The sequence below is a fragment of the Orbicella franksi genome, chromosome 1, assembly GCF_964199315.1.
Source record: "Orbicella franksi chromosome 1, jaOrbFran1.1, whole genome shotgun sequence".
Taxonomy (NCBI): Eukaryota; Metazoa; Cnidaria; class Anthozoa; order Scleractinia; family Merulinidae; genus Orbicella; species Orbicella franksi.
This window is the reverse complement of record NC_138145.1, coordinates 35,920,641-35,932,147: the sequence shown is the minus strand read 5'-3', so window position 1 is coordinate 35,932,147 and position 11,507 is coordinate 35,920,641. Positions and strand designations below refer to the sequence as shown.

Below are 11,507 nucleotides of genomic sequence, written 5' to 3'. Positions count from 1 at the left end.
TGTAGGAAACGTCCGCATTAAAAATATCAAAGTTTAGGAGGGTGTAGAAAAATAACTAAACCACATCTGGAAAATCGCAGACACGATTTTTGAGGGTGATGTGTGAGAAAACATTTCCGATGTAAATCGCACCGCTCCGATAATTCACGCGCGGAAGCGAACCAGTTTAAGCGAAGCAGTGTTTCTGGATATTTCTTTTAATATCACTGCGACAATAACTTTTCAGAAAATTTCAAAAGATATGATTGTGTTCTATAACTATTAAGCTTTCAGAAAATGTACAGGTTGATGGGGTTTTATTTCAAAGCGCCAGCGTAAGAGCGCGATTTCCAAACACTGTCAATCCACCTATCATGATACCTTAAAACAGATGGCTAAGTAAGCTTGTTATTCATATACTCCATGATGGCGGTCTAATGGAAACGTTTGTAATGAACTGACGGTGTCTCAATAGTTTCCTTTAATAAGTATGTAGAATAAACTTCCCCAAAAATTAAACAGGAAGATGCTTGTAAAAGAGAATACGTAGCATCGATCGATTGAGGATAAATTTAACTTTACCCATTAAAAGGTAATTTGCAATTGGAACAAAAGTAAGGGATTTGTAGGGAAAGTGAAACATAACAATGCCAAAACATATTTGAAAAAATAAAAATTAAAAAATGATAACATCAACTTTGAGAACGTTTGTTAAGTGAAAGCAAGTGTAAGTGCTGTGTCGTGCGATACCTTCAATTTTCAGACGTGACGACGAAACAGCTAATACCAAAAGCCGTGGGGGTTAACCACGTTTGACGGCACCAAGTGGCATGTAACTAACTTTTTCTTGATATACGCCAATCATTAAAGATTAACCTAGAAATGATGAGCTTATACTGTAGCTTTATATATCTTGTATTTACACTTTTGAAGGTACAGTTATTAACGGGTCATAGGGTCTGCATGGCTAAACGTTTTAATGTATTTTTTTTGGAACTCGTCGGTATCTTTGACATTTTTAATTCCCTGTTATTTTGTGTTCATTTCAAATAACCATCTGCTAATTCGAACGCGATGGCGATTGAAAGAAAAACAGAATTGAGACGGCAACAGGAATGGACATTTCACGTTGAAAATTCACTTAGCTTCTTTGTAATAACTAGGACATTTAATGAAAAGCTATAGTTTTGCGTGACAGCAGCTTTGTGAACTGTTTTTGTTACTCTGAACTTGTGTTGTTTACGCTGGTGCCAATAAAAACTATAGAATTAGTTTTCAGAAACATTTAAAACTGAATATAAGTATCGCGTAACATCGATCGATGGATCGATCGATCGAGGAAAAATTTATTTCTGCTGATTACAAGGAAATTTGGAGTTGGAATAAACGCTTGGGTTTTGTAGGGAAAGTGATTCTTGTAACCCTGTACTAGTTAAAAAAGGTAAAGGGAGATGATCCTTCATAAAAACAATAGCTTGAGCAGTTAGTAGCTCTGTTGAACACTAATTCCAATTGAGATCTATATGTACAATGCAAAATTATAATTAGGATGCTGCAGCCATATTGGGGATCCATTGGAAAGATTACACGAGAATTGGAAGGAAAATTCACAACGCTTAAATGTTCAAAATTCAAAAATTATCAACAAAAATATAGTCGCACCTTCGAAAATGTTAATTTTGATAGAAGACATGGTGTAAGTGCTGTATCGTGACGAGGAAACAGCTCATGCGCAAAAACGGGGGCGTTGACGTAACCACGTTTGGCGGAAGCAAGCGGCATATCATCACCTCTATAGATAGTTGCCATAGAAACTGTTACCTCCTACTCCAAGCAGAACTTTACAACATACATTGACAGAAGCACCTTCCCCCTACAAATAAATCATTGTTTACATACTAGCCTTACAGTAAGAAGGGAAAGAAGGAATAGTTTTAGGATTTTTTTAAAGCATCATGACGTTGCGATTAAACTCGAATTCAGTCGTTTGGATACCGCTTGATGTAGCTCCATTAAAACTTCATTCAACTTTCTTGAATTGATAACTAGGGTGTCCGAGGCCCATCAAATAGTTTACACCTGAGCATATCACGTTACCCTGCTGTGGCCGGGAGGCACTGAGGATAACGACGAATGAAATCTTTAAAGTGCCCATGATGTCAAAACTTTTTTGCCGCTCATCTAATTCTACATTTCACTTAATGAGCTTCTGCGAAAAAATTTTCCGATTTGGATAAAACGCAATTTTTTTAACGAATCTTTACAAAGTTCAAAATTCTATTTTCTTGCGGTCGACCCCTGCCGCTGATCACAAGAATAACGTGCTCAAAATGGCCACGAGACTGATGCCTGTGACGTAGGTTCAGGAACCTACGATGAAGATTGATGTTGTTTTCTGGATCATTAACATTGTTACAAAGAGCGGCAACGCACCTTTCCGGCATTTTCAACTAAATGTAGACAACTCTGAAGCAAAATTTCCACTTGTTTTCAAGTCAGATAAGTCATGACCCAAATCACGTGTTCCTGAACCTACGTCACGACTCACTTCTAACTGAGGAAAACTGGTGCGAATGGTGGACTAAAATGGCGGCAAATTTGAACGTCCTTAAAAACTTATAAAAAATTGCATTTTATCCAAATCGATAAATTTTTTTTTCGCAGAAGTTCATTAGGTGAAATGTAGAATTAGATGAGCGAAAAAAAATTTTGACATTATCGGCACTTTCAGCTATCATGAATGCTTTTGGTGGTATTCGCGTCAGTATGAAATATAGCGGGATACAAGATAAAAATACCTTACGAATCCTCGGAAGCGGGATGCGAGACGCTGTCAAAAGTAATGAGGGGATACGGAGTGGAAAACGGAAAATCACGCTTCCTCTGTGAGAACCACAGTCCTACTCAGTAAACAAATATCTTGAAGCCTACATTATGATCATCTGTTTTCTTGGAATTTCGGGAAACACCCGAATGTTCAATTTGTAGCTTTCACTTTTCAAAGCGAACTCTACCGTGTTAAGTGACTAATCTAAATATATAAGTAACTAATCTTGCATTGTTTACCCTCTCAGTTGAGAATAATGTATAGTTGTGACATTCATAAAACCAAAAACGAAGATAAAAGTTAAACTCCAAGCTGCTTGGTTCTGTAATGACACGGTCTGTTACAAAGGAAATGACGAAGAATGTCATCGATTAAATCATGCACAGAACATTCATTATGCACTACCGGACATAAATAATAAATTCACATTATCTCGTGTCTTGATGATGCAAATAAATAATTACAAAAGATCGAGCGATACCAGCTAAGTTCTTCTAAAGTTGCCCCGTTTGTCTTTAAAGCACGTCAGATAGGAAAGACTAGGAGATTTTTTCCTCTAGTTGCAGGGGAGGTAACTCACTATTATTTCAGTTTCTTGTTGAGCAATTATTGCGTGAATATCTGTGAACATGTTGAAATGTCATAAACGGCCTTATGACAAAAATTACGTGTACACAGAAATTTCTTTTTTTTGTTTCCCCTTGGCACGTCAGATGCTGTGAAACTGAAATGTTTCTATGAATGATCAGTTACACGAGCGACCCTATATTATGAACAGTAACACACTGAAGCCCTTTGTAATTTTTCTTCAGGAGAGCGGACGGCTGAACACAGTCTACTGTGCAATGGGACGTTACTCGTTATTTTGTTTTAAGTTGATTTTTAGTTCGGCTGAAAAAAATTACCATACCCATTTTGCTCATTCGGGATAGTGCGAAAACCTCCTCATATGATAATATAACGTAGTGATTAAGGTCTAGAGGTCTCAAATCAAATGCTCTTGGCAGCTCTAATCTGCTAACAGCCCAAGAAGAAGTGATCATCTTAATCATGACTAGTTGATCCTGGACGGAGGTTTTTTTTCATCACAAACAGATGTTCTAGAAATACTGCCCTTACTGTATGGAAGAACAAAAAAAAAAAAAAAGCAACAAAAGCAACATTGCGTACCGATCAAACTCGAATTGATTCGTTCTTATATAGTTTGATTTAGCTCCATAAAAAACTTCTTTCGATTTTGTTTGAAAACCGCGTATTACATTACGCTGCTGGAAAGAGGAAAATACTAAGTATAACGAGTAATAAATGTTAGGGCAATTTTTAAGACGGCTTCTCGAAGCGTATCTCGCGACAATATCCACTCCTCACAATTTATTTTAGTGACGCGGCAGAGTTAAGAAGCGATTCGCAATTTGCTGTTTGTCAAAGCGTATCCCGCCTCTTGTTCAAACCCATCGCGCATTCCGCCAAACCCCTGCGTAATTTATCATTCTTTTTCTGAATGTTTCATACAAGTCACTTTCGATCCTTTCCAATGTGAAATTCACTGTGGCCAGTAAAACTTATCCTTTATTTTCTGGCCTCTTGGCCGAGACTAAAAGCAAACTCGAAGCTGTTAATGAGTTCACGGCCTGTTACAACGGATATCATCAACTGATTGACACAAATAGTAAATTCACGGTGTCCCTGTTTGTGAGATTGTTATTATAATTGTGAACATAGAAAAGGTCATAAACGGCCTTAAGCAAAAATTACGTGCAGGCAGCAATTTATTTTATTGCTTCCGCTTATGACGCATGATGCCCTGAAACTGAAATAGTTTCAAGGATGAATAATTTGTGCGAGCAACAGAATTAGTAACAGCATCACACAAACATCCTTCTGCAGTTTTTCTTGAGGAGAACGGACGGCTGTACACAGGCTACTTCGCAACGGTAAGTCAGTCGTTTTCGGCTTCTGCTAATAAAATTTTACCATATCCTCAATATCCATTTTGTTTATTCGGGATATGACGAAAACGTCGCAGTTAAATTTACTGGCGGATTGATTAGGGCGCGGAGTTCCCGTATCCAAACCTCTACTAGTAGCAATCTGCCAGGAGAACATCAGTCACTTCTTAAGCTATTACTATACGTCCCTCCCGACCTTTTTATTCGATTTCGCCACATTCAGGCTTGGGGCAATAGATTGCAGTGAATCGAGAACACACCTTTATAGTTAGACGAAAAACAAAACTCTCCGTTTCACAGCCCGGTCCAAGAAGAGTCATACATTGAGCTCTCCCTCCGCTAGAAACAAATGCTTTACGCATACCAGGCTTACTGCATCGACAAGAAAAGACCTTAGTATTTTTTGTACAAGCAGCAGTCCCTACCAAGCAAACTTGAATTGAATCGTTCGCGTGCATGTAGCTTTTTTACGTTTGATACAAAATCTCGGGTGGCCGCATCAAACTATTACAGTTTACAGCCAATACCATGCACAAGAGGGGGTGGGGAGGGGGGAGGCTTAGGACAAAGAGGAGGAAAATCTGAACAGTCAATTTTATTTTGTATGGCTTCTTGAGGCGTATTTTGCGTTTCTTCAGTTAATAATGTATTCCCAAAGAGATCAGTGCCGCTCGCACTAAACTACAAAATACGTTTCTCACCGGGATGCTTCGTAGTTTTCAGTTTTCAAAGGAAGCTCTAATATGGTAAGCAGCTAATCTTGTATTTTTTGTCCTCTTAGTTGAGAATAATTACTCGTTGCTATACTCATAAAATGACATAGGGAAGGTTGAGATCGAACTCGAAGCTTGTTTGTTTCGTGTTTTGCCTGAGATGGAAATGAAGAAGAACACCATCAATCAAAACGTGCAAACCACATTACACAGGCCGCGAAGTTTCTCGCTATCGATCTGCTTTTTATTTTCTCTGTTTTTGTTAACTTTTTTTTTTTTTTTTCACTCTTTTATCTTTGAACATAGCAGAGGTCATAAATGGCTTTATCAGTGTAAAGTTCACGTGCATACTACAATTTCTTTTTCGTAGTTTTTTGGTAGTTTTCGCTTGTGACGTCAGATGCTTTGAAACTAAAATAATTTTTGTGAACAACACGCTATATAAGCAATGTTACATACACGCCTCTTTGCAGTTTTTCTTGAGGAGATTAAACGGCTGTACACAGTCTGCTGCGCAACGGTAAGTTAGTCGTACTTATATTTTATTTCAAGCATTGTATAATTTCGGCTTCCACTGTTAACAGTTACCATATCAATCTCGCTTATTCGGGATATCCCGAGAACCTCCTCATATAATTGTATGGCCTCGTGTTTATGGTCTCGATATCCCGAATCAAATGCTTTTCAGTGCCAGCACTGCTAGTACTCTGTTAGTGACCTGCTTTAGCTAATGCCTCATGTCCCTACCAACCGGGTATGGGCGAATACATTCAGGGTTGGATTGATAATCACTTTACGAAGGCGTTGATCATCTCCCACCCTTAAGTAGAACCTAACTCTATCGCAGAACGGGTCTCTTTCAGTTACGAAATGCTGTGCACATACTGGCCTCATTGTAAGGACGAAAACTAATACAAATTTGGCATGTTTTGTTCTAGCAACATCCCGAACCAATCAAACTCGAATTAAATCGTTCGCATAAAGCTTAATTTAGCACGGCAAAAATAAGTTCGATTTTCTTCGCATAATAACATAATTTGGGTGTCCACAACAAGTTAAACAAAACAATTTATACCCGCGCGTATTACGTTACCCTACTGGAAAAGAGAGGACCCAGGGAGGCACCGAAGATAACGAATAAACTCTGAACAGTGGTAGCAATATTATGTTTGTTTTGTTTTTGTTTTGTTTCTTTGCTTGTTTGCATCTTTGTCTTTTTCTGGAGGAAGGAAGGTTTGGAGTAACCTTAATACTTTGACAGATAAAGGGTCGCTTAGCTACAGCATCAAACAACATTGGTCACAAAGAAATTATTCCGAGTGTTCTGGGGTTCCCTTATTGGTGAACATAGAAAAGGTCATAAACGGCCTTACGCAAAAATCACGTGCAGACAGCTATTTATTTTGTTGTTTCCACATATGACTTCAGATGCTGTGAAACTGAAATAGTTTTACGGATGAATAATATGTGCTAGCAACAGAATTATTAACAGTAACACAAAAACACCCTTCTGCAGTTCACGGTTTTTCTTGAGGAGAACGGACGGCTATACACAAGCTACTGCGCAACAGTAAGTCAGTCGTTGTTTTCGGCTCGTGCTAACAGAACTTTACCATGTTTTGTTTTATCGTGATATCTCCAAGGCGTGCCAGTTCATTTTATGGCGAATTTGGTAAAGCGCAGAGTTCCCGTATCCAAACTTCTGCTAGTAGTAATCTGCCAAGGAGAAGATCAGTGACCTCTTAGCTACAATCATGGACAAATGTCTTGGGACAAATTTGCACTTTGGCGCTTTTGCGCACACGCCAGACGCGAATACAACTTCACCTGTCTTACATCGCCCGCCACCCCACATACCATGTTGAAAACTACTAGCTGTAATTTCACCTGATTTTCAACATTGTATTGGATGGGAGGGGGAACAGCAACACGTTTTTAAAAGGATAGCAGCGCTTTCTTCAAACTTCAGTTGTAAAACACAAATAATTAGTTACATTACATAAGTGTCCCAGGGACTTTTGTCCACGATTGTAATTAAGCTCCCTCCGACTTGTTATTCGATTTCCCCACATTCAGGCTTCAGCTGATAGAGTGCAATAAATCAAGAACACACCTTTATAGTTAGGAGAAAAACAAAACTGTCCATTTCCCTCCCCGGTCCAAGAAGAGCCATACACTGAGTCCTCTTTCCGCTAGAAACAAATGCTTTACGCACACCAGGCTTACTGTATAGGAACAAAAAGACTTTGGTATTTTTTGTACAAACAACAGTCCTTACTGATCAAACTCGAATTCAATCGTTCGCATGCATACAGCTTTTTACTTATACAAATGTAACTCGGATGGCGCATCAAACTAGACAATTTACACCCGATACCCTGCTGGAGAGGGTAGTGTGAAAGCGCTTAATTAGAACAACGTGGAATGATATCTGAAGAGTCAGTTTTATTTGGTGTGGCCTCTTTACGTGTATTTTGTGTTTCTTGAGCTGATAATGTATTCCCTAAGAGATCAGTTGCGCTCGAACAAAAGTACAAAATACGTTTCTCACAGGAATGCTTCGTAATTTTCAGTTTTCAAAGGAAGCTCTACTATGGTAAGCAGCCAATCTTGTATTGTTTGTCCTCTCAGTTGACAATAATAACTCGTCATAGTCCTAAAATAACATAGAGAATATTAAATTCGAACTCGAAGCTAGTTTGTTCCGTGATTTGCCTGCCTGTTACAATGGAAATGAAGAAGAATGCCATTGATCAAAACGTACAAACTACATTACACAGGCAACGAAATTTTTCTTGCTATTGATCTGTTTTCTTTTTCTCTGTTTGTTATTTTATTTCTAATTTTAATTTTTGAACATAGCAGAGATCATAACTGGCTTTATCAGTGCAGAGTTCACGTGCATACGGCAATTTCTTTTTCGTATTTTTTTCTGTTTCCACTTATGACGTCAGATGCTTTGAAACTGAAATACTTTTGTGGAACCATAATTTATGCGAACAACACGCTATATTAACAATGTCACATAAACGCCCCTCTGCAGTTTTTCTTGAGAAGAGCAATCGTCTGTACACAGTCTGCTGCGCAACGGTAAGTTAGCCGTAATTATATTTTGTTTCAAGCATTGTATAATTTCGGCTTCCACTGTCAACAGTTACCATATCGATCTCGCTTATTCGGGATATCGCGAAAACCTCCTCATATCATTGTATGGCCTAGTGTTTATGGTTTCGATATCCTGAATCAAATGCTTTTGCCAGCACTAGTCTGCTAGCACTCTATTAGTGACCTGCTTTGGCTAATGCCTCACGCCCCTACCAACCGGTTATGAGCGAATGTAGAAAGGTTGAGACAAGACTGTAATGGATTAAGAACACGCATCTATGATAATCACTTTAAAAAGACGTTGATTATCTGTCACCCCTAAATAGAACCTAAGTCTATATCACAGAACGGGTCTCTTTCAGTTACGGAATTCCGTACACATATTGACCCCACTCCAAGGACGAAAACTAATACAAATATGACATGCTTTGTTCTAGCAACATCAAGAACCAGTCAAACTCGAATTAAATCGTTCGCATATAGCTTGATTTAGCCTCGGCAAAAATAAATTCGATTTTCTTTGATTGATATTTTGGATGTCCACAACAAATCAAACAAAACAATTTATGCCCGCGCGCATCACGTTACCCTACCGGGGGAGGGAGGACACAGGGAGGCAATGAAGATAACGAACGAATTTTGAACAGTAGTAGTAGTAGCAGCAGCAGCAGCAGCAGTAGTAGCAGTAGTTTTTTTTTTGTTTTGTATATTTGTCTGCATGTTTGTTTATTTGTATCTTTATAGTTTTTTGTTTTTTTTTTGTGGCCTCTAAGAGGTGTATTTCGCGCTCGTAGGGCTAACGTGCGCTCCTTAGAAACTTTAGAGTTCACAAAGAAAATGTGATTTCCTGTTTTCTATATTATAATTCCGTATTCCATTATTCACTCCACAAGAGTCACACCTCGAAGAGGGCAAATTATCTTTCCATCAAAAACAAGGTATCTTTACCCCGTATCCTTTTTTAAACCCATATCCCGGATATTGGCAAACGCATGCTTGAGACGACCAACTGTTTCCTTGAAATTTGGTCTGTATATTTAGCATAAAATGAAGATAGCAAAGGATGTAACACACATAAAAATTACCCTTTTGTTTTTTAGTTTTCTTCCAGCAATTATTTGTCTGCTCTTATCTCCCTTCACTGTTATTTCAGTTTCTTGGTTGTAGTTTCACTTCAAGATAGTGTAACTAAACACCGTAAATTTACATCGTGCTTCAAAACATAAGCTTATAACACTGCCAGGAAAGTCAATATTAAATACTGTTAAATAATTTCCACTGGAAGAAATCTGCGTGGATAGCGTGACAATTGTTACTTGGGTTGCGAGCTCTAACAATGAGTCACGCAAGAAAATATATTTAGTCACGCGAATGAATGCTCGCTAGAAGTAACTCTTTCCGATATGTAATCTGGTTAACTTGTTCTTTGTTATTATTGAAACAGTTTCTCTTGTTGACGTGGTTTGATTTTGGATTCATCCTGTTGATCTGAACAGACAGGTGAGTGCTTATTAATTTATAGTAGGAGAAGATCAATTAAAAGTTCTTTACAATTTGTGTGCAACAAGCAAAAATAGTCTACTGTGGACGGTACTGCATTCTCTACTCTACTCTAAACCTCAATTTTCGATTTCAAGCGCTTTTTCGAAAATCTTAAAAAAGGCTCGATAGATTTTTTTAAAAAGTCAACCATGCATGCCTGATAATGTTAACAATTTTCTTCCAAAGTTTTATTAGCATTGGTACTCTAAAACACTTTAAATTTGTCAATGAAGTACGCGCTCGAACCCACGAAAAGCTGCGTTACAAAATCCCGATGTGTAATATTCAGATCTATGTGTGTAACATTCCTTGGTGATCTATACATTTCGTTGATGCATATTTTAAATAATAATTCGTTTTATACGTGACTTAATGTATTGACAATATTACTTGTGCGCATTTCAGCCCTTTTTCTCCTGAAAAAAATTACTCTTTTCCCCAATACCTTCCTGTTCTTTGTCACTCGAGGTGGTGCTTTGGAATTCTTTGTAAACAGTCCTTTTGCTGGAATGGAAAGAAGGGCCAAAAGTCCCCTTTATCCGTATTTCAAAAAACATCCCGCAAATTTGCATTCAGGTGGTGTAGCGAAATGTATTGATCACGGGAGAACGTTACATACATAGATCTTTTTTTTTTAATATGGGGATTTCGTGACGCAACTTTTTCGTGGATTCGAGCGCCTACTTCATCGACAGATTTAAACAAGTTCCAGTGCATCAATGCTAATGAAACTTTGGAATAAAATTGTTAATATTATCAGGCGTACAGGGTTAACTTTTTTTAAAAAATCTATCGAACCCTTTTTAAGATTTTCGAAGAGGGGCTTAAAATCGAAAATTGTTCTAAATTTGTTATGACGTTGAGAAAAAGTCTCGTTCTAGAGATCAAGAAAATACAAACCAACAAAACGTTCATGGCTTCAAAACAAAACTTCAAGACACATTTTGGTGTCTTTTGGAGCAATTTCATTAAAATAGCTTTCTTCTCTCAGTCCATTTAATTTCATGAAACAAAAAGCATGCTTTGAAGTGTTTTCGCTATTTATTCGAAATCAAACATACAGAATTTTTTTATTCTTGCATATTCCCCTTGCCATACATCGTAATTTCAGAAATTGGCATCGGATTTTCTATAACAGATCTGGTTCGTACAAAATTCATGCTTTACCGATTTACATATTTTTGGTTTATGGTTTCCAGGGAAATATCGATTACCTTAAAAAACACATCATTTTTGAAGTTCAACCAAACTTCAATATTTTTCCAAAAACTGGTGTAATTTCCACATCGATCAGAGTAAGGGAAGGTTGGTCGAACGCCAATTGAAAATGCTTGGTACGATCCAGAAAAAAAACTGTATCGAGCTACCTTAAAGCTCGACAAACTTCAAAAG

General features: G+C 37.8%; 1 protein-coding gene and 1 pseudogene across 9 annotated transcripts in view; both read left to right on the top strand.

The window, feature by feature from the left end:
- LOC145479967 (uncharacterized) overlaps positions 1 to 11,507 on the top strand; it is a 331,443-nt pseudogene that overhangs the window by 44,148 nt on the left and 275,788 nt on the right. The gene's annotated exons all lie outside the window — the stretch shown is intronic.
- LOC145479996 (uncharacterized) overlaps positions 1 to 11,507 on the top strand; it is a 239,927-nt gene that overhangs the window by 215,379 nt on the left and 13,041 nt on the right. For 4 of the 8 annotated variants that reach the window (XM_081458509.1, XM_081458494.1, XM_081458501.1 and 1 more), the window contains exons 1-2: positions 4,241 to 9,323; positions 9,801 to 10,073. The gene's annotated coding sequence lies outside the window, so the exon portion shown is untranslated. Of the gene's footprint in view, positions 1 to 4,240; positions 9,324 to 9,800; positions 10,074 to 11,507 lie in introns of those variants that run through there. The other 4 variants (XM_081458519.1, XM_081458532.1, XM_081458514.1 and 1 more) reach the window with 4 other exon arrangements.